The sequence below is a fragment of the Eptatretus burgeri genome, chromosome 6, assembly GCF_056783735.1.
Source record: "Eptatretus burgeri isolate ZD-2024b chromosome 6, Ebu_testis_v1, whole genome shotgun sequence".
Taxonomy (NCBI): Eukaryota; Metazoa; Chordata; class Myxini; order Myxiniformes; family Myxinidae; genus Eptatretus; species Eptatretus burgeri.
The window spans coordinates 31983876-32010755 of NC_140966.1; the positions used below are offsets into that span (position 1 = coordinate 31983876).

Below are 26880 nucleotides of genomic sequence, written 5' to 3' on the forward strand. Positions count from 1 at the left end.
CAGATTGCGGGAGAGTGCGTCGGGTGGTGATGAGGTGTCGTCCACCAGACGGCAGTCTCCTTGGGTTAACCTGTGGTGGTCCAATCGAGTGGGTGCCTGGAATGTCCTATCCTGAAGAGAGGATGATCACCTGTCTCTGTTATCATCTGAACTCAAGTGTTTGGACATTGGACTCTCTGAGGTTCGGAGACCGGATTGTGGTGAGATCATGGCGGGTGGTTACACCTGCTCTTGGTCTGCTCGCTCTGATGGTTACCACGCCCAAAGAGTTGCTGTAGCTGTGTCCAATAAGCTGACTCCATTGATAATTGAGGTAACACTGGTCAACGAGCATATTATGAGACAAAGGATTCGTCACTCCTTGGGTGTCATTTCCCTGGTCTCTGTTTATGCTCTGACTGAAGCGAGTGATCTCAAGGTGAAGGACGCATTCTATGCCACACTCGAGTCTGTGGTTGATCAGTGCCCCAGGTGAGATACTCTTCCGGTCTTGTGGTATTTCATTGCATCGACTGGAACTGAAAGGGATGGTTATTAGACATTTGTTGCTCCCCTTGGGTTTGGAACTGTGAACCAGAATAGCACTAAGTTCCTTGATTTTGCAAGAAGTCATGGACTTAGCGTGGCGGGTTCATGGTTTCAGTGCACACAGGCTCATCGCTGGAGTTGGTATTCCAACGCTGGCGGTGTCTCAAAGGAGATTGACCATGTGTTCGTTGATTGTCGATGGAGGATGATCTAGAACTGCAGGGTCTACCGGAGTGCTTAGTTCCTCAACACTGACCACAGGTTTGTTATAGCAACTCTGAAGTTGCAGCTTAAATCCTGGAGAATGGTACCATCCCAGCATCGGCTGGATGTTGGCAAGCTCAAGGATGAGAGGGTCGCTGAGGAGTTTGTGAACAGGCTGAGTAGAAATTTGGGGGTGTGAGTGCTTTGGGAGATCCTGAAGAGTTGTGGAGTGCCTTCAAGACCACCATCCTTGATGTTGCCGGAAGATGTCTTGGAACTCAGCGGAGGGCGAAGAAGAATTTCCTCTCTCAAGGAACGCTGGATACCATTGACCAAGTCGCATGGCCAAGCTGAATGACAGAACTGAGCTGTTCAGGAAGCTGAGGCATAAAACTGTACATCCGCTAAGGGTGGACAAGGAGGCTGACGTGTGAGGAATCTGTGAGGGGGTGGAGCATCACCTGCGGTCAAGTGATTCTCATCCTGCTTTCAGGGGTAGTCATGCATTGCATTCGTCCAAGCCCATCCCTCAGTGTACTGCAGTTAGAGCAGAGGGTGGTGGGCTCTTGAAAGAGGAGTCCGAAATAAAGGCCCGCTGGGCCAGTCACTTTGAGCGGCTGTACCAGGCTGATCCGCAAGCTGTTGAGATGGTTGTTGGGCATTTTTCCCGATTGCTGACCCTCGAATCAACTGTGGTACACCTTCATTTGTGGAAACACAGGCTGCGGTGAACCAGTTGAAATGGAGTAAAGTTCCTGGGATCTATGGCATCCATGCTGAACTTCTCAAGGATGATGGAAATGCCGTACTCATGTCATTTCATGTAGTTCTGTGCTCTGCCTGGAACACAGGCATCATCCCAAATGACTGGAAGAGGAGCCCTGTTGTCCCTCTCTGGAAATGGAACGGTGATCGCAAAGACTGCAACAACTACCGTGGGGTGATGCTGCTCTCAGTGCCGGGCAATATCTTTGCTCGGAAAACTCTTGATAGGGTTTGCCACCATCTGCTTGAGCACCAGTGTCCAGAGCAGTTAGGCTTTACACCAAAGAGGTCAATGATTGACCGTATCCTTGCTCTTTTGGTCCTCACTGAACACAGATGAGAGTTTCGGCAGGGGCTGCTTACAGCCTATGCTTATCTCTGTAAAGTGTTTGATTCTGTAAATCGGGATACCCTCTGGAGGATACTTGGTCTTTGTGGGGTGCCACCAAAACTGATAAATCTGATTTCTGAACTATACTCTGGTACCGAGAGTGCTGTGAGATGTGGTGGTACAATCTCTGACTTATTTCCAGTTGTAACTGGAGTTCGTCAGCAGTGTCCTGGCCCCCACACTTTTCAGCACTTGTATGGACTGGATTCTTGGGAGGATGTCGGAAACATCAAGCTGCAGTGCATCGTTTGGGAATGTCAAGATCTGACCTTGATTTCGTAGATGATGCATTCATCTTTGCGGAGACTCTAGATATCCTTTTGGGGACTCTGGAGGTGCTGAATGAGGAGTGGGAGCCACTGGGATTATGAGTTTCCTGAGTCAAAACTAAGATCCATGCTTTCATTGACATATTGGATTCTGCTATCCTGTCTGTACCTGTTGATGGCGAGGATGTTGAGGTCGTGGAGAGATTCAGTTACCTTGGCAGTGATATTCATGTCTCTGCTGGCTGTGAGTCAGAGGTCAACAAACGTCTGGGTCGGGCCTGGGGATTCATTGGATCATGGAGTGTGGCACTGCCCGTACCTGTGTGGGAGGACGAAAGTCCGACTCTTCAGGTCCTTGGTGCGTTCAGTCTTGCTCTCGGAATTTTGACTTGAACTCTGACCAGGGATCTGAGTTGGAGACTTAATTCCTTTGGTACTCGGTCTCTTTGGAGAATCCTTGTCTATAGCTGTTCAAACTTTGTGTCCATCGAGCAGTTGCTGAGACTCAAATGAGATTTGTTACCTGCATAGTTCATGAGCATCAGCTATGGCTGTATGGACATGGGGCTTGTTTTCCTGACACTGATCCTGCTCACCAGATTTTCTCAGCGAGGGAGCCTCGTGAGTGGTGGAGGTCAATGGGCCGACCACGTGCCTCGTGGTTGCAGCAGGTTGATCAGCATCTCAATGGGATGGGGATGGGCCAGGCATTTGCCTGGGGGATGGCCAGACAGAGGCCCCTGGAGTACCAGTGGAAAGTCGACGCAGCGACGTGCTGCTCCGGCACATGCTCCCATACCTGACCCTGACCTGACCTTCTCCTATGGCTGCCTCACTCTACATGGAAATCAGCAAACATCATTCCCATCCAAAATAAAGGTGAAAAAACAAACCTTACCATATATAGGCCAGTGATCTTGCTTCCAATTACAAGCAAAATTATGGAATCCATCATTGCTCCCATTGTCATTTTTCCTCTTTTCAAGCAATCTGATCTCTGACCATCGGTTTGGATTCTGTCTTGGTGAATTAACTCTGGATATGCCTTTGCTCATCGCTCAGCAATAGTTGGAGATGGCCACGATCTTAAACAAGAGGTTGGGTACATCTCCATAGTCATATATTAGGCATTCGACAGTCTGGCATTCTGCTTTGCCTGCCAAGCTCTCTGCCTGTGGCATAGAAGAAGAAGACAACTACCTTAATTCATGAATTTCTGACTTCTTTCACTCATGCAGTCTCTGTATTGTCATCAATCTCTACCAGTGGTAACTGGAGTTCACCAAGTCAATGTGTTGAGTCAAATCTTGATCCTCAGCTATATTAATGACCCCTTCTAAGATCTGGAAAACTCTCTCTTCCCCTATACAGATGCCCATATTGTGTTGTGCACCACCCCATCTCTCTGCTAGGCAGATAGCAACTGCATCTCTCTCTCTCTCTCTCTCTCTCTCTCTCTCTCTCTCTCTCTCTCTCTCTCTCTCTCTCTCTCTCTCTCTCTCTGCTGATCGAGAATGATTAGACTCTGGGCTGATAAATGGAACACGTACTGCAATCCTGGAGATATCCCACTGTCTCACCCTTATGCTCCTGAATGATCCTCAAATCAACCCACCTATCTATTTCCATGGTCATCCACTGGCAGAGGTTCAGTCTCTTTAACTTCTAGGCCTCACCATCAGCCATGACCTCTTCTGGGCCAACCATATAGCAAAGCTGACCTCCAAACCTCTCCACAGACTGGGTATCCTTCATTGATCCAAGTCTTTCCTTAGAAAATCAAAGCTACTCTCAGTCTGCAAGGCCTTTCTTCATCGCTCAATGGAGTACTGCTCTCCACCCATAGGCTCGCACCTCAGCATCACATCTGTCCCTCCTGGTTCTGTGGAATCACCCGTGATGAGGCTGAATTGCATGGTCTGTTGCTTTCACATCACAGGCAGATCAGTCTTTCTCTGTTTTCTACCATCTATTCTCCAACAATGCTCCATCTTCTGTTTCAGTCCTCTGACCCTCCCTTGCAAATCAAGGATGCACACATTCTTCCAGTAACTCCCTCCTGGTTTAACTTCCAAAATCCAGGCTGACCATATATCTCAACTCTTTTAGTCCTCACTTCTCCCATCTATGGAAACATGTTCCAGAGGCTGTTCTGTCTCACTCTTCCCTTCAGAACTTCAATCAAGCAGTACACCACCACCTCGTCCTCCCCAATTTTGATCAATGATCTTTATTATCCACATTAACTGTTTTGTTTTTCAGGTTTGGAAATATAATTAAATTCCCGGTGATTCACACATAGGCTACTTGCCACCCCCTTTACATTAACCCCAAGACCATCATTTCATTGTGGTTAGTGACAACTCCTCTGTCTGTCTGAAAAACGTGGCGTCTGATTTTTTCATACATGCTCATAACCTGATGTGAGTGTTCCATTAGCACTTTCAGAGCATATCCATCAAATAATTTCTTTCAATTTCAGTTTTGGTCAAACAGGGTTGAAATAAGTTCCTAACCATAGAGCGAAGTCGATGGCGTGCACACCATCGCAAATCCCCATGCTTCTCACCAAAAGCAAAGTTTGAAGATGGCAAAACAAACGTACCACCACCAGAAATTCCCCAATATCAAATTTTGAGTTTGAAGTCATTTCTTCCATTTTGACCGCTGTGACTCAAAGTCCCCACCCCCTGGGACATGAACTTGAGATCAAATCAAAAATAAAATCGTTATGTTTCTCTCGCAATGTTAATTGGATATACAAAGTTAAATTTTTTAAAATGTTTAAAAATGTGCCCTTAATTGCTTTTTTGGTATTGGACCTTTGGATCCCACCCCAGAAGGCAGGGCCAGAAATAATACTGTTTTTGCACCTCTGTGTCATGTGATGATCATAACTTCTAAGTTTGGTGAATTTCTGCCCAACCCTTTAGGAGGAGATCGTGTGACAGACGGACAGACAGCCAGACAGACATACGGATGGACGGACAGACAGATGGAGCCGATTACAATATCTCCCACTTTTTTCAAAAAGCATTGGGATAATGACAGAGCATTGGGGTATCGTATGTAAGTTGACAAATGTGCTTCTCAAAGTGTTTAATGAGAAAGAAAAACGATGACTGAACAAAATGTTTTGTTGAGTAATATATTATACTGTCACATGTAAAAAAAAAAAAACATTGGTATCCATCGTCGAGGCTCATGGAAGAGCGAGTACATGTGCACCGAATGGATCAGGACACATCAGAACAAAAGGATCAAAATTGTAGCCACAAATTGCAAAAACAGATAATGGACCATAAGGAACCAACTTAGATAAACTCTGCATAAGCTTTGTGCTGTAAATAAATGATGTCACAGCAAACTGGAATTCAATGATTAATCATATTTGAACCGAGAACATCTTGCACCTTTCCTTGCTGTATTAAAAATACACAACATCTGCAGAATGAAGTATTCTCCACTTGCTTTGCCGAAAGGTTAATGTTTGTAACTGTTCATCAATGCAAACTCTCTGTTCCTCATTTTGTACTCCCTGTTCCTAAATTGACTGTCACTCGTCTCCCTCCATTCCTTTAGTCATCATGATCCATCCAAACTCTCTCTTCCTTATGTGTGGCGATTTGAACAGTCACCATGCCAGCTGGCTGGGTGTTAGCTCTGAAACAACCAGACATGGCATTGCACCTTACGCTTTCTGTGACTCCATGGGTTTGACCCAATCTCTAAACTTACTAACCCAGATTTCTGAAACTGGTATGTATTCCCTCCTGGAGCTTTTAATGACTAACTTTCCATCCAACCTCTCTTGTTCCTCCTCTTCCAGTCTTGCTCCTCTGACCATTTACTTGTTAAAGTCCATATCTCTCTGGCTAATGTGAGAGAGCGACTTCAACAACGCATATTACGGCTGCTTGCCACGCCAACAAGTAGTGAATGAAATCTGCCCTCTCACTAAAGCATTTGGACAACCATCTCCACAGCATTTGATATTACTAACACAACAATGTACTCTCTTACGTGTAGGCTTATCCTATTCTCTCGACCCTGACACATTGAATCCTATGGCGAGTCTGTTTCATTCAAGCGGCTTGCTTTCTCAACATGGAAAGCAAACTCGACTGAGAACACCTTTACATAACGTGTAAGGCTCAGGACGAATGTTTGCTCATCCTCAAGAACCTGGTGGCACATTGCCATGTCCATCTGTGGTGTATATTCTCCCTCCATCCCCTCCCTCACCTCAAATCGAACCACCACAGAGTCTGCTCAAGATTAGGCGGAATATCTCAACTTGGTGTTTGCCTCCAAATCAGATATTTATCAATGTTATCAGCTTCTCCTTGCTTTCAATGGTGGCTAGCATACTTCAATAAACATTCTGTTGATTCCATCCAAATTATTCGACCTGTCTTCAAACATAGAACAACATGAGCCTTGATGATTAAGACTAATTTTCCATCTTATTTCTTTTCAGTCAGTCACTGGAAGAGGTTCAGTTTCTTGTGCTTCTTGACCAAATCAACAGTCATGACCTCTCCTGGATCAACCACATAGCAAAGCTGTGCACGGGATTGAAAGATAGTGGTATTATGTGTGAACACCCTGTGACGTCATGCGGTCCTTCTTTGAGGTCTCAAATGGAAGCACTAATTGTCAAAAATAAAATATTGTTGCAGTTATGGAAAAGACCCCGGGGAGTTACACCCAACATATAAAAGAACGCTGGAGTTTAGATATTTCCACAGTGATTGTTTAGCGAGGTTACCCATCAGGGGAAAGGGAGATATGTTGCCGATTGTAGATAGAACCTTCCCCATTGTTCTCTTCCTCATTCCCAAACCTTCATTTTCCAACTCCATATTGAAACCTCATTTCCAAACCCTCGTTTTCCGACACCGGTACTCGTACTGCCGTTTTCCAACACCCATTCTCCCACCTTTAGTTTCCAACACCCGGACTCGAACCCCCATTCGCATGCTTCATTCTCAAACACTTCTTCTCAAACCATATCACCGCACCAGTGTTTTCATCAGAGTCACGATTCCAGCGCTGTAATTATCGTAACCATTCGCCGTTCCAGCATCCCAGGCAAATTAGATCAAAAGAGGCACTTCCTGAAACACGGTAACCAATCTCAGCCACTGGATCACAGCACGCCTCAGCCAATCGGGTCGGTGCCAAAAGCAGACATGATTGGAGACACTGTGCAGGGGACAATAAAAACCCAGGATGGAGTTGTTGTAAGGGAGTTCACATGCCAGAGAGTTCGCATGCAGATCTGGAGCAGTTCGAGTCTAATCCTGAGGGAGTTTGTGCCCAGAGGGGAGCAGACCTGGCTGGGTTGACCATGCTGCTAGAGCATCAGGCGGGAAGAGAAAGCGCCAAGCTGGACGAGTGCTACAAGCGGTTTCAAAGTGCCAAGTGGAAAGCAGAGTGCTTCCGAGGGGAATGTAAAGTGCCGAGTGGGAAGGGCACTCCTGGCGGAAAGCAAGGGCAAGAAGGAGGGAGCTCCCAATGCGTCAGGTGGAACAGGCATTCCTCAAGTCCAGGTGATGTAAAAGGCACCACATGTGGCACTCCCCAAACTGCCAGATGGAATGGGCACTGACCAAGCTGATAGAACTGACCTCTTTCACACATGCAACATATAACCTTGCCTCTTTCATCAGATACAACTCAGGGCTCGCCTGTTGAGGAGCATCAACAAATAACACAAGCAGTCATAGACTGGTACTTACGAAATCGTCAACTTGACCTCTGACCTTGTCTAATAAAAGCTGTCTCTAGAGAAGGTAGCGACGCAAACCAGAAGTTTCTACAATGATTCTGTACCAAACCATCAAAAAATCGAATGTTTGACCTCACTGTGACCTTGAACTTTGACCGATTTTGACCAAAATCTAATCAGCACTAGCCATCACCCTCCTGAATCACGTGGTGTAATTTGACATTGGTAGCTTCTTCCATTCTCGAGTTATCGTGCCTACAAACAAACACACAAACACACAAACAAACAAACACACAAACAGATGAAGGAAGTCATCAATATACTTCCGAAATCTTTAGATTTCGTAAGTAATGAGAACCCCAACAGTTATTTTCATAGCGAAGTACCACACAATACCACCTGACAGTGCACCTCCCCCTTGCATCTCCCACTCACCTGCAATGACACCTCATTGAGACCCATGGGGGCCAAGCCTGCTCACGTATGGGTGAGGAAGGGGTCGCCAACACGCCCCGACTTTTTCTTTCATTCTGTCCCGTTTTCTGTGCAATTTCCTCAGATGAATGTGGAGCCTGTCTATATTTATTTTAAAGCCGGTTGTGTAATGGGTTCTTTTGAGTGCTAGGGGTAAGACTGTTCTTATGTAACACTGCAATCACTTGTAAATACATGTCTGTTAATACAAGATTTGTTGTTTCCAAACCTGCTCGGTGTTTGTTATCCTCCATTGGTTAGACATAGCATGCAAAATAAATAGACAGGAAGTTGTGCCCAATTGATTTGATCCACTCGATTAGCCGACCTCTCACCTACAGTTTTGCTCGGCTGCACATAATAAGTAGACAGGGTGGGAAGTGGATAGACAGGGTGGGAAGTGAAGTAATATAATACCAGTTTGGACAGCTAAATCACCATTAAGGTAATGTGATTGTGGGCGCGAGGACCCTGCTAAATTTATCTGCTTCATCTGGTGTCTGCGGCTACTTAGCAACTCGGCAGGTCGTGGAGTTATTGGTGGCTTGTCAGATTCAGGGTCAAAGGTTGAGAAGTGGTTCGAGAGAAGCCACTCGTGATCCAGCAATATACCTGTATTTTCACTCTTGCACTTCCTTGGAGTTTTATTGGTGTGCATGCAAAGTTTCAGACTGATAGGTTTTATAGTTTTGGAGTTATGGAGGACACACTGACACACTCATTGCCATTTATTAGTACGTATGTATATATACTTTCTTTTTTAAACATATATATATATATATATATTTATACATATACTGTATATATACATAAATGTATATATACATATACTGTATATATATATATATACATATACTGTATATATACATATATATATATATATTTATACATATACTGTATATATACATACATGTATATATACATACATGTATGTATATATACATGTAAATCGGAAAGTATGTATATATATATATATATATATATATATATATATATATATATATATATATATATATATATATATATATATATATATATATATATATATATATATATATATATATATATATATATATATATTTCTGAGCCTGGTGTTGGCGAAGTGGTTAGGGCAACGGCTTGGGATCCAAAAGGTCCTGAGTTCAAGTCCCGTTGGGCCACTGAATTAATACACCAGGGGGTTGACTCAGCCTGTCATCCTTCCGAGGTCGGCGAAATGAGTACCAGTATACTGGGCCGGTGTATACCCCGGTTAAAATAGGTGTACCAGATCCCTGTGTCATAAGAGGCGACGAGGGTTGCGTCAGGAAGGGCATCCGGCGTAAAAAAAACATGTGCCAAATCACTATGCGGATCATACGGATGATCCGCTGTGGCGACCCCTAACGGGAGCAGCCGAAAGAAGAAGAAGAAGATATATATATATTTCTGGTGAGCGAGACGATTCTCCCCCTCCCCTCCCCCTGAATGATCTGTTGGGTACCCTTGTCTGTGTTTAGCTGCAAGTTAACCCCCGATAAGCATCTGCTCTTTGTCTCTTTCCTGGCATTTTGATTGATTTTGCTTTGAAATTCATTCTTTATTTCCCTCAGCAAATAAAAAGTTATTTTTATTTATTTATTTTATTATGAATAAATTATTTGTCGATTTCCAACCTGTCCATGTTTGTCCTTTCCTTCATTGGTCCAGCATTTTCCGAACCGAGATAGACTGGGAGGTAATTACCACAGATTTGACCAAAAAATAGTCGGCACGCTCCAGCGGTTAAAACGCTCGGCCGCCCTAATTAAAATCTAATCAGATAACATTGGTGCTTTGCCGAGGGCACGCTCCCTGCTCAGGTAACCACGTGACCTCAAGGTAAACGGTAGAATTAGACGGCGGACACTGGAACTCGTGGTTGACTGGGTGGAGTTTGTGGTTTTAAAACAACCCACCATGCCATAACGTTAATTGTGAGCGGTGGCCCCAGGTCCGGCTCTACCGAGGACAACCGGGGATTAATCCCACTGAGTGACAAACTGGTATCTCGGTTTTATTATTTATCGGTGTTTGTTGCGGTATCCATCACCGCAACAATAAAATATATATACAGTATATTATTTGTTTCCTCGAGTCACCTGATGGAAAGCATAATTCATATTAGATTTGTCATTTCCAAACTGGCGCATCCATTTATGTTTCATTTGGGTCAATTTGTGAACAACCTTTGACTTTTAAAGAAAGCAAAGTAGTTCAGAAATAATTTTAATATCAAATCCCAATCTTAGGAATCATTTTCATGATGCGAATACTAAAATAATGAAGCCTTTTATTCTTTCACACATCTTCCTTCTCTCTCTACTCACATCTCCTTCCAACTCCCTTTCCAATCATTTCCCTCCAATTACTCGGTTACCCTTGCCTGTCTTTTCTCCACTATCTTAATCCCCTCTTCTCCTCCATTTTTTTCAATTCCCCTTTTCTTGATCAACCCCCTCCATTGGCACGCATAACATGTAGATGCCCCCTTATTCAGCTTTTATTACAACAGATGGCCTTTTTAATTACTGATGGCTTGTGACTTTGAATATTCTTGCAATCCTTTCATCTTTACTCTCTTTGCTTTCGTGTTGATTCTTTTCTGAGCCACTGACCATCTGGATATACAATTACATCTCTAAGTGCCAGAACCAAGCAAACAGCAAGATGATGTGACCGCATGTCTTACTCGCCCCCACTACAAATTAAGACAAACAAAGTTTGCAGAGATGGATGGAGTTCACAAGTGTTTAATCGGAAAGTAAAGATTTTTTACATTTCTCTTTAACCCAATAATCAAAGATTGGAATGGCAAAGTGAATAAGCACAGCTAGGGTTTGGCTTCCAATAGCCAACATATAAAGTAGGGTTGGGTGTTTGGGTCCCAACAGTATCATCACCAAGGTGATATCTCAGGAATTTAGAATGTTGTTGATTTAAGATGTGTCATTGCAGAATTCTGTTTGGGCTTTTAAATTCCCCTCTTTCTGCTCCTTCAGCTCATTTGGAAGAGCATCACAGGGGTGGCTCTTTGCAATGACACCTTCCCAATCTTGCAATGTTTACAACAAATTTGCACAAATAATCTTTTTTGTGAATGTTTTGACTATCATTTAATGACTGTAATAATTGTTGACAAATTAAAATAATTTCGCTCTTCCCCCGTTCACCTTTCCATTGTATCGTTTTTAATTGCTGGATTTCATTCAAATGTTCAGTATATAAGCTTAGAAGCAACAGAAAATAGATGGAGAAAGTCACAATATTGTGACTGTTATGGAAAAGGACCCCGGGGTGTAACACTCACCACATAAAGAAACCCTTAGTTAGATATCTCATTCGTAATTGTGCTTTGTCAGGTATCTTCCCCTCATATCAGGGATAGCAGAAAATGAGTATTAGCAGGTACTATCCCCATTGTGGTTTCCCACTTTCTGGAGATTTCCCCCATCCACCCATCCATCCATCCATCTCTCCACCACCCCCCCCTCAATCCATCCATCCATCCTTCCCCCATCCATCCATCTATCCCCTCCCCCCATCCATCCATCTATGCCCCCCATCCATCCATTTGAATCATTTTTCTCATCCTTCTTCCCCTCACACCTTCCCACAACGCGAACCATACATACATTATCTTACACCAATGCCACAATAATGCTCGCATGGCCATTATCCTGCTTGCAAGTCATGTTATAAAGTAATTATTGTCCTGGGTGCGTAACCTATAATGCGCCGTAACCTAAAACGTGAAGACTCTCTCAGGGCATGGCACGGTTGCTGGACCAACCCTCCAAGCTCTGACCGTGTGCACCAATGGGGATATGATAGGCAAGGGTCGAAGAGTGCAAAGTGACCCTTGCTCCCCAAAGCCCCACCTTGTCCAGGGTCAGAGAGTGCTTCCATGACCCTTGCTCCCCTCGAAACCATGTTTTTGATCCCAGCTAGGACTGATAAAAGCCAGAGCCCACCATAGCTGAGCACTGACTTGCACACCAAGGACCTGGATGTGGAACAAAATTGCTTGCCTACTTGTTCGAGCTGAACGTGACCAAAGACTGCTTGCCTGCCATTCGAGCTGAAGGACGGGGCAAGACAAGTCACGCTGGGGTGAGGATCCGCGAGTAGATGGCAACATGAGGCTCTTGGCATGCAGCAGCTCCATACTGATGTACATGATCTGCCTTTCTGTATATAACCTCCCCTCCCCCCTAATTTGTTTACTTAAGATGCACAAAGAGTCTTAAGATATCTATCAACAATTAACCTCTGTCCTGGCTGGGAGAGATACTGATATGCACCTCACACCCTTTCCTCGAGAGCTCACATCACATATGCTACACCTCTCCCGACATCGCACCAACACATGCACCACATTCCCTTCCCTTCATGAGTGAGTGATGTGCACCTGCCCTGTCTTAAGTTAAGTAAGAATGTTTAAGGGAATCTTCATGTGGTAAGGGATCATTTTCTTTGTGACACTGCGCTTGTAAATACTTGTCTTGTGAATTGTGTCGAAATGTGTGCCCTTTGAATCCTTTGGTAAACTGTTTCAAACCTTCTCATTTGTCTTTTCCATCATTGGTTCAACATCGTGTATGTAATGGATAGACGGGATGTTATACTTCACTAATTTGCTGCATTAGATAGCAGACCTCACACCGATGGTTTCGCTTTGCCATACATAATAAGTAGATGCAAAGATGGGACTTCAAGAGTGCGGTTCCCCATCTGGGTGGGGCTAAATCATCGGTATGGTAACGTGAGTCTTGGAGCGGGGACCCTGCCAGACTTAACCTCCTAAGAAGGCGTCCATGGTTGCTCAGCAACCCGTCAGGTCAAAGAGTTATCCGTTGCTTGGGGCTTCAGGGTCGGAGGTTGAGTAGCAGATCCGAGCATCCCCCTCACAAACCCCGTGCTTACCCCGGAACCCGTAACAATTATTTCAATATATTGACAAGGGTAAATGAAAAACGAATAATCTGTCTTCATCTTTTGATTTGATTGAACTTAATGGCATTTGATAAATTATTCGACTTTGCAGTGTGCAAAGAACATTTTTATTTTTTGGTCCTTAACCTTATAACTTCAAAACAGCGACCAATTTTTATTTGACTTTTAAGACAATTTTAAAAAATATTAAGATCTATTTTTGAAGCATTTCATTTGGATCATGTGATTAGTAGACCCATTTAACTGGCAGGTGCTCTCTGCAAAGTTATTAATCCACTACCCTAATTATATACAAGAGCTGTGACATAACTGTCATATGCACAGGGAGGGACAAATATCACTGGCTCACCACTGGGGTGTGGCCTCAAAATAGTCAAATGGTGATTGGAATGTGGTCCTTCCCACCATACATAACCTAACAGCTTCCTCTATTTCTCATGGGCACAGTGACGGCAAGGAGGACAACATTCCCACTCCAGGTGATTTAGTTTCATGACAACAATAATAACGATTGCACTCAATAATTTTCAAGTTTTTTTATTGTCTTCCTGTCAAAGCCAACATGTGGCCCTAAATGGAGTTCTCTCATCCCCTCTTCTTGTCCAGGCTGGAGTTCCTCAAGGCAGCGTTCTGGGCCTTGTCCTTTTTCTGGTTTTCATCAATGATCTCTGCAACTTTATGGAAAATCCTCTTGATCTCTTTGCTGATGACTTCACCCTCTGCCATCCCTCAGACCGTCAAGCAGCAGCTTCATCGCTCTCTGCAGATCTGGATAAAATCACAAACTGGTCCAACACATGGAACATGTCTTTCAATACTGACAAATCTCACACTCTCATTATATCTCTCTTTAAAGGACCGTTTAGAACCCCCCACCCCCTCATCTACTTTCTCAACAATCCTCTGGAAGAAGTCCTTTCATTCATTCAAGCTTCTGGGTCTCGCTATCTACCAGGATCTTTCCTGGGAAAGCCACATTTCCAACCTGGCCTCCAAAGCCAGTCGACGATGGAAATCCTCCATCACGCAAAGTCCTTCCTTGGCACACCTGAGCTCCTGACCACATACAAAGCTTTCATCTGCAGCCTAAGCGAGTACTGCTTGCCCCTCTGGGCTGGTGCTCCTGCCTCTCACCTTTCTCAGCTTCACGCAGTGGAAACCAAGGCATTTCGGATCATTGGCATCTCCCGCGATGAGGCTGAGTCTTTGGGCCTCTCACTCTCTTACTGCAGGCAGGTCACTGGTCTTTCTGTCTTTTACCATCTCCTCTACAGTCTCGCCCCCCCTACTCTCTCTGCGATATGTCCCCATCATATTTCCACAGGGCGCTCAAGGTCCGCCAACAACCCCTTATGGTAAAACTACTAAAATCACGAATCACTGTTCACCTTCACTCTTTTATTCCTCTTTTTCCCCACATTTGGGATAAACTCCCACACTCTCTTCAATCCCATTTTCCCTCCAGGCCTTCAAAACTGCTATTCACCACCACCTCTTGTCTTCCCCCATCCAAAACTTCGATCTTTTCTACCCCTGTTAATCCACCCCAAACCCACCTCCAAATTTTCCTGCTTTCCTTCCTGAAAGTACCTGTAATGTCCATCTTATATACCCCGTGTTCCCCGCACCATCCCTTTCTCTTCCACAGATCTCCTAATGTCTCTGTTTCACACTGTTTTGTCCTTCCCACTCCCGCTCCTCTTGTCTCATGCCCCCCTTGTTGTGCATTGTGTGTTCGCACTCATACGAGCCTCGTCAATGTATACAACAAAAACGAAAATGCAAAAACACAAATTATGATGTTTTGGGCAGAGCCTATGGTGAAACACAAATGTAATAACAAAGAAAACATATTTAACATTTATAAAATAATTCCTTCCAAGGATAAAAGTCTGAATAACAGAGGTTTTGAGGAGGAAAAGTGGGTATGCAAAAGAATAAAAGAACCTTCATGCCGTGGTGAATAGCATAAAGGAAAAATATGGGGGAAAGGAGATCGCTGTGCAGCTTATAGCTTGCACAGCCACACCTCCACAGCTTGTGATAGTCATCACCCCACACAATGTGGCTGGCTTGAAGGAAGATGAGGTCTGACTCGTTCTGGAACTGCTGTTCCACCTCCCAATGTGAAAGGCACCAATGGTCTGTGCTGACCTGCCAGGGCTCATAAACCAAACACTCAACTCTCCTTGATTGTTTGAATGCTGAACGCTAATCACTGCAATTTTGTGAGTTAATTAAATGTTGAAATTACAAAAAGAGCACAAATGTCAGAGTATTGTTTCAATGGGAAAAAGGGGGATAGGTTCCCGTTGGTTCATAATTTATAAGGGGAAATAAAAAAATCCCGTGAAAAACGACGAATACACCCATGAAAAACTGTGAAAACATCTGCCACAAAAACACGAATACACACGTGAAAAATTGTGAATACGCCTGCCAAAAACCACGAATACACCGATGAAAAACTGTGAAATCATCTGCCACAAAAACACGAATACACCCGTGAAAAATTGTGAATAAGTCCATGAAAAACGGTGAATACACCCGTGAAAAACTGTGAATAAGCCCGCCAAAAAACACGAATACACCGATGAAAAACTGTGAATAAGCCCGCCAAAAAACACGAATACACCCATGAAAACTGTGAATACGTCCACCAAAAAACACGAATACACCCATAAAATATACCATCAGAGATGGGGAATCCCCCGCCATTGAATGAAAAAGGTCATACATATTCCAGATAATGAGGGAGGTGAATTGGAAACAAGACACCATTTGGTTATCATCTCGAAAAAGTTCCCCAGGGGTGAGGAACGTAGTAACCAAAAATAATTGAAATCAGATAAGCGGTTTTCCATTTATTACAAAAAACATTTTTTTTCGGTCGGCCATCTTGGATCCGGCCATGCCCAAAATCAATAGGGTTCTTCCTTTTCAGGTGGTACATGTGTGACCCAAATTTCAAATCGATATGGCGAACAGTTTATGAGTTATCGCACTCAGAGCTATAAATGTTGATGCCCGGATGGACGGACAGATGGACAGCCGGACGGACAGCCGGACGGACAGCCGGATGGACATACGGATGGACAGCCGGACGACCTGGGTGACAACAATATCCCCCTTCCGCCACGCAGCGGGGGATAAAAACTGAATAAGCCCATAAAAAGCGGTGAATACATCCGTGAAAAAGTGTGAATACGCCTGCCAAAATACATGAATACACTCATGAAAAATATACCATCAGAGATGGGGAATCCCCCGCCATTGAATGAAAAAGATCATACATATTCCAGATAATGAGGGAGGTGAATTGGAAACAAGACACCATTTGGTCATCATCTCGAAAAAGTTCCCCAGGGGTGAGGAACGTAGTAACCAAAAATAATTGATATCAGATAAGCAGTTTTCCATTTATTACAAAAACATTTTTTTCAAGATGGCCGCCCAGTCGGCCATCTTGGATCCGGCCACAACCAAAATCAATAGGGTTCTCCCTTTTCAGGTGGTTCATGTGTGACCCAAATTTCAAATCGATATGGCGAACAGTTTATGAGTTATCGCACTCACAGCTATAAATGTTGACGCACGGACGGACGGACGGACAGCCGGACAACCTAGGTGACAACAATATCCTACTTCCGCCACGTGGCGGGGGATAAAAACTGAATAAGCCCATGAAAAACACGAATACACCCATGAAAAACTGAATAAGCCCATGAAAAACGGTGAATACACCCATGAAAAAGTGTGAATACACCCATGAAAAAGTGTGAATAAGCCCGCCAAAAACACGAATACACCCATGAAAAATGGTGAATACACTCTTGAAAAAGTGTGAATACACCCGCCAAAAAACACGAATACACCCGTGTAAAACTGAATAAGCCCATGAAAAACGGTGAATACACCCATGAAAAAGTGTGAATACACCCATGAAAAAGTGTGAATACACCCACCAAAAAACACGAGAACACCCATGAAAAACTGATTAAGCCCATTAAAAACCATGAATACACCCGTGTAAAAGTGTGAATACACCCGCCAAAAAACACGAATACACCCATGAAAAATGGTGAATACACTCTTGAAAAAGTGTGAATACACCCGCCAAAAAACACGAATACACCCATGAAAAATGGTGAATACACTCTTGAAAAAGTGTGAATACACCCGCCAAAAAACACGAATACACCCATGAAAAATGGTGAATACACTCTTGAAAAAGTGTGAATACACCCGCCAAAAAACACGAATACACCCGTGTAAAACTGAATAAGCCCATGAAAAACGGTGAATACACCCATGAAAAAGTGTGAATACACCCATGAAAAAGTGTGAATACACCCACCAAAAAACACGAGAACACCCATGAAAAACTGATTAAGCCCATTAAAAACCATGAATACACCCATGAAAAAGTGTGAATAAGCCCATGAAAAATCGTGAATACACCCGTGAAAAAGTGTGAATACGCCCGCCAAAAAACACGAGTACACACATGAAAAACTGAATAAGCCCATGAAAAACGGTGAATACACCCGTGAAAAAGTGTGAATACGCCCGCCAAAAAACACGAATACACCCGTGTAAAACTGAATAAGCCCATGAAAAACGGTGAATACACCCATGAAAAAGTGTGAATACACCCATGAAAAAGTGTGAATACACCCACCAAAAAACACGAGAACACCCATGAAAAACTGATTAAGCCCATTAAAAACCATGAATACACCCATGAAAAAGTGTGAATAAGCCCATGAAAAATCGTGAATACACCCGTGAAAAAGTGTGAATACGCCCGCCAAAAAACACGAGTACACACATGAAAAACTGAATAAGCCCATGAAAAACGGTGAATACACCCGTGAAAAAGTGTGAATACGCCCGCCAAAAAACACGAATACACCCATGGAAAACTGAACAAGCCCATGAAAAACGGTGAATACACCCATGAAGAAGTGTGAATATGCCCACCAAAAAACATGAATACACCCATGAAAAACTGAATAAGCCCATGAAAAACGGTGAATACACCCATGAAAAAGTGTGAATATGCCCACCACAAAACACGAACACACCCATGAAAAACGGTGAATACACCCATGAAAAACTGTGAATATGCCCGCCAAAAAACACGAACACACCCATGAAAAACCGTGAATACACTTGTGAAAAACTGCGAAAATGCAAAGAAACCGCGAATACGCTCGCAAAAAATCACGAATTTTTTTTGCAAATATGCGAAGCACAGGGCTCTGAATGTAGAGGCAGGTCACATTTTATGAACCACATATACACGGGATCAACGAATATCGGAACCACAAATGTGGGGGTTGACAGTATATATCTTTCTCACCACTCACTGACACACCCTGATATAAATGTTTAGTGCTTTCTGTTGGGGTAAAAGCTGAAATTTTGTATACTGATGCAAATCGAAGCCAATATTCCAGTAAAAATTGCAAAACAGTCCGAAAATGTTAATAAACAAAAATATTGGTGAATAAAAGTCGGCCGGTGCAGACTCGCTTCTTTCTCGGTGGGCTAGAAAGCTGAACTTTTGTATACCTACAGAACTCAAAGCCAATATCCCAGGAAAAAAAAAATCACAAAACCATTGGAAAATGTCCATAAACAAAAATATCCACAAATAAAAGTCAGTTGGTGCAGACTCACATTGCTCTCGGCGGGTTACGTGACCAAAGACAATGGAGCTTACACTCAAACTGGCTGCTCGGCAATGCTAACACATGCCTCTTATTTTATAACCTTTGACATATTTGCATCAAAAATTACTGTAAACGTTTAAATAAAGAGCTCATGCTATAATCACTAATTCTTGATTTCCTTGAGTTATTTAGCTGCTTACAGAATGCAAACACAATACATTTCACCAAATATTTAAAGCTTATCCGAATTCTGTCTGGACATGGGATGCATCCACGTAGTTCTTTGCAGTGTGCAAGCATGCCCCACGAGTATAAATAAATCAAGGTGGCATGTCAATAATGGAGATGGGAAAGTTTATATCAATAAATACATAATTCAAGGTGGTATGTCAGTTGTGGTGATGGTAATGTAGACAAAAACTAATGATTTCATAGAACATGATACTCCATGCAGTGTTCAAGAATATACTTCAATTTTAATAAAATAATGATTTTAAAATGTTGACTGCCGATTACGAGTTGACTCGCAGTCAGGATGCGATTTGTAAAATTTTCAGTGGGGGGAGGGGGGTGGAGGATAAAACTACATCTGTGGTGCACAATTTAAATAGTTAAGATAATCAATCTTATTATTATTATTATTTGAGGCTGCTCCCATTCGGGGTCACCACAGCAGATCATCCGTCTCCATTTCGCTCTGTCCTCCACATCTTCCATTGTCACACCAACCACCCGCATGTCCGCCCTCACCACATCCGTAAATCTCCTATTTGGCCTTCCTCTTCTCCTCCTACCTGGCGGCTCCATCCTCAGCATCCTTCTCCTGATATACCCCACATCCCTCCTGTGCACATGTCCAAACCATCTCAATCTCACCTCTCTCACTTTGTCTCCAAACCATCCTACCTGCGCTGTCCCTCTAATATACTCATTTCTAATCCTGTCCATCCTCGTCACTCCCAAGGAGAATCGCAGCATCTTTAACTCTGCCACCTCCAGCTCCGCTTCCTGTCTTTTTGTCACCACCACCGCCTCCAAACCATACAACATAGCTGGTCTCACGACCGTCTTGTACACTCTCCCTTTCACTCTTGCAGATACCCTTCTATCACAAATCACTCCTGAAACTCTTCTCCACCTACTCCATCCTGCCTGCACTCTCTTTTCACTTCTCTACCACACTCTCCATTACTTTGGACAGTTGATCCCAAGTATTTAAACCAATCCACCTTCCCCACTTCAACTCCTTGCAACCACACCATTCTGCCATCCTCCCTCTCATTTACGCACATGTATTCCGTCTTACTCCTCCTGACTTTCATTCCCCTTCTCTCCAGTGCTTACCTCCACCTCTCGAGGCTCGCCTCAGCCTGCTCCCTACTCTCACTACAGATCACGATGTCATCTGCGAACATCATAGTCCATGGAGACTCCTGTCTGATGTCGTCCGTCAACCTGTCCATCACCATTGCAAACAGGAAAGGGCTCAGAGCTGATCCTTGATGCAATCCCTCTTTTACCTTAAACCGGTCCGTCATTCTCACCGCACACCTCACCGCTGTCACACTGTCCTCATACATATCCTGCACCACCCTCACATACTTCTCTACCACTCCCGACTTCCTCATACAATAGCACAACTCCTCTCTTGGCACCCTATCATAAGCTTTCTCGAAATCCACAAACACACAATGCAACTCCTTCTGGCCTTCCCTATACTTCTCCATCAACACTCTCAAAGCAAACATCGCATCTGTAGTGCTCTTTCCTGACATAAACCATATTGCTGCTCACAAATATTCACCTCTCCTCTCAACCTAACTTCCACTACTCTTTCCCATAACTTCATGGTGTGGCTTAACAACTTTATCCCTCTGTAATTAACACAGCTCTGCACATCACCTTATTCTTAAAAATTGGTACCAGTACACTTGATCTCCACTCCTCAGGCATCCTCTCACTTTCCAAGATTTTATTAAACAATCTGGTTAAAAACTCCACTGCCATCTCTCCTAAACACTTCCATGCCTTCACTGGTATATCATCTGGGCCAACCGCCTTTCCACTCTTCATCCTCTTCATAGCAGTCCTCACTTCATCCTTACTTATCCACCGCACTTCCTGTCTCTCTCTTTCTCTCTCTCTCTCTCTCTCTCTCTCTCTCTCTCTCTCTCTCCCTCTCTCTCTCTCTCTCTCTCTCTGTCTCTCTCTCTCTTTCTCTCTCTCTCTCTCTCTCTCTCTCTCTCTCTCTCTCTCTCTCTCTCTCTCTCTCTCTCTCTCATTTTTTCTTCATTCATAAGCTCCTCAAAGTACTCCATCCACCTTCTCAACACACTCTCCTCGCTCGGCAGCACATTCCCATTTGCGTCCTTTATCACCCTAACCTGCAGCACATCCTTCCCAGCTCAGTCCCTCTGTCTTGCCAATCGCTATAAATCCTTTTCCCCTTCCTTTGTATCCAACTTCTCATACAGCTCGCCATATGCCTTTTCCTTAGCCTTTGCCACCTCTCCCTTCACCTTGTGCCACAACTCCTTGTACTCTTGCCTACTTTCTTCATCTCTCTGACTATCCCAATTCTTTTTCACCAACCTCTTCTTCCTTATACTTTCCTGTACTTCCTCGTTCCACCACAAAGTCTCCTTGTCTTCCTTCCTCTGTCCAGATGTCATGCCAAGTACCTTCCTAGCTATCTCCCTCACCACTTCTGCAGTAGTTTCCCAATCATCCCACACCTCTTTACCACCATCCAACACCTGTCTCAACTCCTCCCTGAATTTCATGCAACAGTCTTCCTCTTTCAGCTTCCACTATATGGTCCTTGGTTCAGCCCTCACTCTCTTCCTCAACCTCACCACCAAAATCATCCGACAAACCACCATCCGATGCTGTCTGGCTACACTCTCCCCTGCCACCACCTTACAGTCTCTAATCTCTTTCAGGTTGCATCTCCTGCTTAAGACGTTGTCCACCTGTGTGCAGCTTCCTCCACTCTTGTACGTCACCCTGTGCTCCTCCTTCTTCTTAAAATACGTATTTACCACTGCCATTTCCATTCCTTTTGCAAAATCCATCACCATCTGCCCTTCCACATTCCTCTCGTTGACACCGTACCTACCCATCACCTCCTCATCTTTATTCCCTTCCCCAACATGCCCATTGAAATCTGCTCCAATCACCACTCTTTCATCCTTGGACTCACTCCCCACTACTTCATCTAACTCACTCCAGAAATCTTCTTTCTCCTCCATCTCACACCCCACTTGCGGGGCATATGCACCAATTACATTCATCATCACCCCTTCAATTTCCAACTTCACACTCATCACTCAGTCAGACACTCTCCTCACCTCCAATACCCTCTTAACATAATCCTCCTTCAGGATTACCCATACATCATTTCCCCACCCATCCACACCATGGTAGAACAGTTTGAAACCACCTCCGATGCTCTTAGCCTTACACCCCATCCACTTGGTCTCTTGTACATACAGTATGTCTACCTTTCTCCTCTCCATCATATCAGCCAACTCTCGCCCTTTGCCAGTCATAGTACCAACATTCAAAGTTCCAACTCTCACCTCCACACTTCTACCCTTCCTCCTCTCCCACTGCCTCTGGACACGCCTTCCCTGTCTCCTTCTCCTCCTTCACCCAGCAGTAACACAGTTTCCACCGGTACCCTGCTGGCCAACAGTACCGGTGGCGGTCGTTGGTAACCCGGGCCTCGACCGATCCGGTATGGAAATCCGGTTTATGATCCGCATATTGATTTGACACAGGTTTTACGCCGGATGCCCTTCCTGACGCAACCCTCCCCATTTATCTGGGCTTGGGACCGGCGCTGAGAGTGCACTAACTTCTGCAACCACAGTGGCTGGGTTAGTTAAGATAATCAATAAGTTACTTATTTCCTGAAACAACTTCTAAAAAAATCTTTCAGAATCATACGTTTGCCAAATCTTCTGTCATAATGCATTAATTTTGTTATTTCTTACTGTTACAACTTACAAGCCATACATAACAATAGCGGCATGAAGCTGAAAAGTCACATTACAATTAAAATATATCGCTAATACATTTCTCACACTGAAAAAACAAAAGCAATGAAAAAATAATCTTGTAACTATTTAAGCTCCACATGTGCAGATTCATAATTTTATCGTCCCCAAACAAAATTTTGCATGCTCTTCTGTTGGCGGCAATGAAGGTCTTTAGTAGAGCTGCCTCTACCAGGACCACTTTATCATCAAATCTTCTTCACACGTTGTCAGCTAAAGATTGGAAGAACTGAAAGTGGAAGCTTGTGTATTTCATTAGTTGGGCTTCAGATGGCTCTGCAACTGGAACCCCTCTAAATACACTGGTTCTGGAGAACTCATCTTTCATGGTGCTGGTATTTATTCCATCCCTTTTCTTCATAGCACCTCGGGCTTTTAATATAACATTAATCTCAGGCTTGGCGGTGATGGCAGTGGAGCTCCTGTTCAAAGAAACATGGACAGACCTTTCAGTGTCTCGAGTACATCTGTTATTGTGGCGAGTTCCATGGCAAACAGCCAGTTCATCATCTTGTCCAGTCGTCCAGCACATTTTGCTTTGTCCTATGAAGTCCAACTTTTTAAATTATAAACTTTTACTGTGTTGAGCTGTTTCTAAAGAACTTCTCAAGGGCAAAATTACTTTTCCATCAAGCATAAACTGATGTGCAGGAAGTTGACAGCCAGTGCATGTCAAAAATCCGACCAACCTTATACACTTGGACACACAGCTCAGCAGCCACAGCTTCAAGTTGCCTCTGGTTCTTTGGACTTTGCGACAAGAACAAATACAACGAATCTATCAACAGGTAAAAATGGCTTCCTTCATTCACTTCCTTTCAGTGTTATGAACACCGAGCTCTAGTTTATAGTTCATACAATGAATCATGATGAGGTCACTGTTAATATTTCCTCTCAGAACTGATGCTGCCTTTTTATACTTCCCAAGCATTGATGCAGCTCCATCAGTTGCAAAACCAAGTAAATACCTTTTCAGTATGTCTTCTGAGAAGCCATACTGATTCAGGGTGGAAAGCAGCTCATCTGCATTCCCAGCACCTGTTCCTGACTTCAGCTCGACAAGGTTAAAAACTAGTTGCAAGGTACATCCTCAAATACAATTAAAATGTAAATTATTAGACGAGATATATTGGAGGCAGATGTGCTTTCATCAATCAGGATACTGAACTTGTTGCTCAAATCAATTTGTACTTAGCAAGTTGCAAAGCCATTTTCTCTGCTCCAAACATCAGCATGTTAAGACAAGCGTGGTCAGAATGCAGCATTTTCCCGATATCGAATCCATGGAGCTACTGCAGCTGCAAAATGCTGGCACACATCTTAAATGACAGATTGTATTCACATGTCATGTAGACTGTTCTCATTGTGTTCACAGTTAGTTGCAAATTTTTTTAATTCTGATTTTTCCCACACTTAGCATGTTTTTCAGTAGCGTGAGTGCTCATGTGCTCGTGTGCTCGTGTTCTCGTGTGCTCGTGTGCTCGTGTGCTCGTGTTCTCTCTCTATCTATCTATCTATCTATCTATCTATCTATCTCTCTCTCTCTCTCTCTCTCTCTCTCTCTCTCTCTCTCTCTCTCTCTCTCTCTCTCTCTCTCTCTCTCTCTCTCTCTCTCTCTCTCTCTCTCTCAATCTCTCTCTCTCTCTCTCTCTCTCTCTCTCTCTCTCTCTCTCTCTCTCTCTCTCTCTCTCCATCTGTCTGTCTGTCTGTCTGTCTCTCTCTCCGTCTCCGTCTATCTCTCTCTATCTCTCTCTATCTCTCTCTCTCTCCATCTCTCTGTCTGTCTGTCTGTCTGTCTGTCTCTCTCTCTCTCCGTCTCCCTCTATCTCTCTCTCTCTCTCTCTCTCTCTCTCTCTCTCTCTCTCTCTCTCTCTCTCTCTCTCTCTCTCTCTCTCTCTCTCTCTCTCTCTCTCTCTCTCTCTCTCTCTCTCTCTCTCTCTCCATCTGTCTGTCTGTCTGTCTGTCTCTCTCTCCGTCTCCATCTATCTCTCTCTCTCTCTCTCTCTCTCTCTCTCTCTCTCTCTCTCTCTCTCTCTCTCTCTCTCTCTCTCTCTCTCTCTCTCTCTCTCTCTCTCTCTCTCTCTCTCTCTCTCTCTCTCTCTCTCTCTCTCTCTCTCTCTCTCTCTCTCTCTCTCTCTCTCTCTCTCTGTGTCTCTCTCTCTCTGTGTCTCTCTCTCTCTCTCTCTCTCTCTCTCTCTCTCTCTCTCTCTCTGTGTCTCTCTCCCTCTGTGTCTCTCTCTCTCTCTGTGTGTCTCTCTCTCTCTCCCTTTCTCTCTCTTTCCCTCTCTCTCATCTGGTTTGCATTTCATCTTCACATTTTATATAAGACTTGCATTTGCCATTTTCACAAATTTTATTGTTCAATTTTTTTTTTTTCACTGACGTTGCTGTAATGCCATTAACAAAGGTGAGGTATTTTCTAAGTCTTTCTTTTGTATGGAGTCCCAGATCACGAATTTCAGAAAACATGGAAGAGATTAGTGATCCACTGGCATTAGCTTATAGTGAAACCTGATTTGTCTTCCACTTTTCAAATCGACCCTGCCCTACACAGCCCCCTATTAATACAGCCTGTTCATCTTTAGGACAACTATCTGGTTCATGTAGGCCTACCCCTTCCAGGCTGTTGCTGCTGCCTTCCTCACAAAGTGACTAAATTTTGCTCAGCGGGTAACTCGCCAGGTGAATATTGAAGTTGGTTCTTCTCAGGTTGTTTAAAAAAAAAGCTGTATTGATGTTTGCTGTCTCTTAATTATTTTTTTTCCTGAATGCACCATACACACTTACAGAGTAAGATTTTTCTTAAATGTCGGTTTGAAATACAGCATCGTAATGATGTTGACATGGTCGATTTCCATTGGTTAATTTGCCGTACTGCATCACAAGCAGTTTTGTTGGATGATAATAATGGAAAAGTGGCATCCGATCTGATCCACTTTATACAGCCGAACTTCATGATGTGGACCCAGTGAAACCAAACTTCATTGCATTTTTTTAACAATAAAAAGAGCAATAAGACATTGCAAACCCTCGCCAGGACTTCTTTGAGTAGTGCATTTTTATAGGTTTCAGAGTAAATCCAATACGGCTGCCAAACCATGTGACCAATGACATCATATGCGTGAACCTTTTGTTCCTCATGGACAGGCGGTCATACAAGTAAAGTTTTGCCTCAATCTGTTCAGCCACTTCAGAGAAGAAGATTTTTGAAGGCTTCTTTTTTGGAAACAATATGGTTGCCGAATCATGTGACCAATGGTATTTTTTTTTTTTTTTTTTGTATACCTTGGTCGAGGCTCGTATGAGAGCTAACACACAACTCACAGCAAGGAGGCATGAGACAAGAGGGGCGGGAGTGGAAGGGACAAAACAGTGGGGAACAGACACATTAGGTGAACTGTGGAAGGGAGAGGGATGGGGATTGGACGGGGAACATGGCGAAGAGAAGATGGACATTTCAGGGACTTTCAGGAAGGAAAGTAGGAGAAATGAAGGAAGTGGGCTTGGGTGGATTATCGGGGGTAGAAAAGATCGAGGATTTGGATGGGGGAAGATAAGAGGTGGTGGTGAACAGCTGTTTTGAAAGCCTGGAGGGAAGAATGGGAAAGAATAGAGTGAGGAAGTTTATTCCAAAGGCGGGAAAAAGAGGAATGAAAGAGTGAAGATGAGCAGTGATTCGTGATTTTGGTAGTTTTACCAGAAGGGGGTTGTTGGCGGACCTTGAGCGCCCTGTGGAAATGTGGTGGGGACAAATCGCAGAGAGAGCAGGGGGGCAAGGCTGGAGAGGAGTCGGTAGAAGACA

General features: G+C 43.8%; 1 long non-coding RNA gene across 3 annotated transcripts in view; it reads right to left on the reverse strand.

Moving 5' to 3' along the window:
* Positions 1–26880, reverse strand: part of LOC147024502 (uncharacterized) — a 161164-nt gene that overhangs the window by 53082 nt on the left and 81202 nt on the right. Inside the window, exon 4 of one of the 3 annotated variants that reach the window (XR_015059066.1) lies at positions 13768–14107. The exons of the other annotated variants lie outside the window; for them this stretch is intronic. This is a non-coding gene — a long non-coding RNA (uncharacterized LOC147024502). Of the gene's footprint in view, positions 1–13767; positions 14108–26880 lie in introns of those variants that run through there. 3 annotated transcript variants of the gene reach the window in all.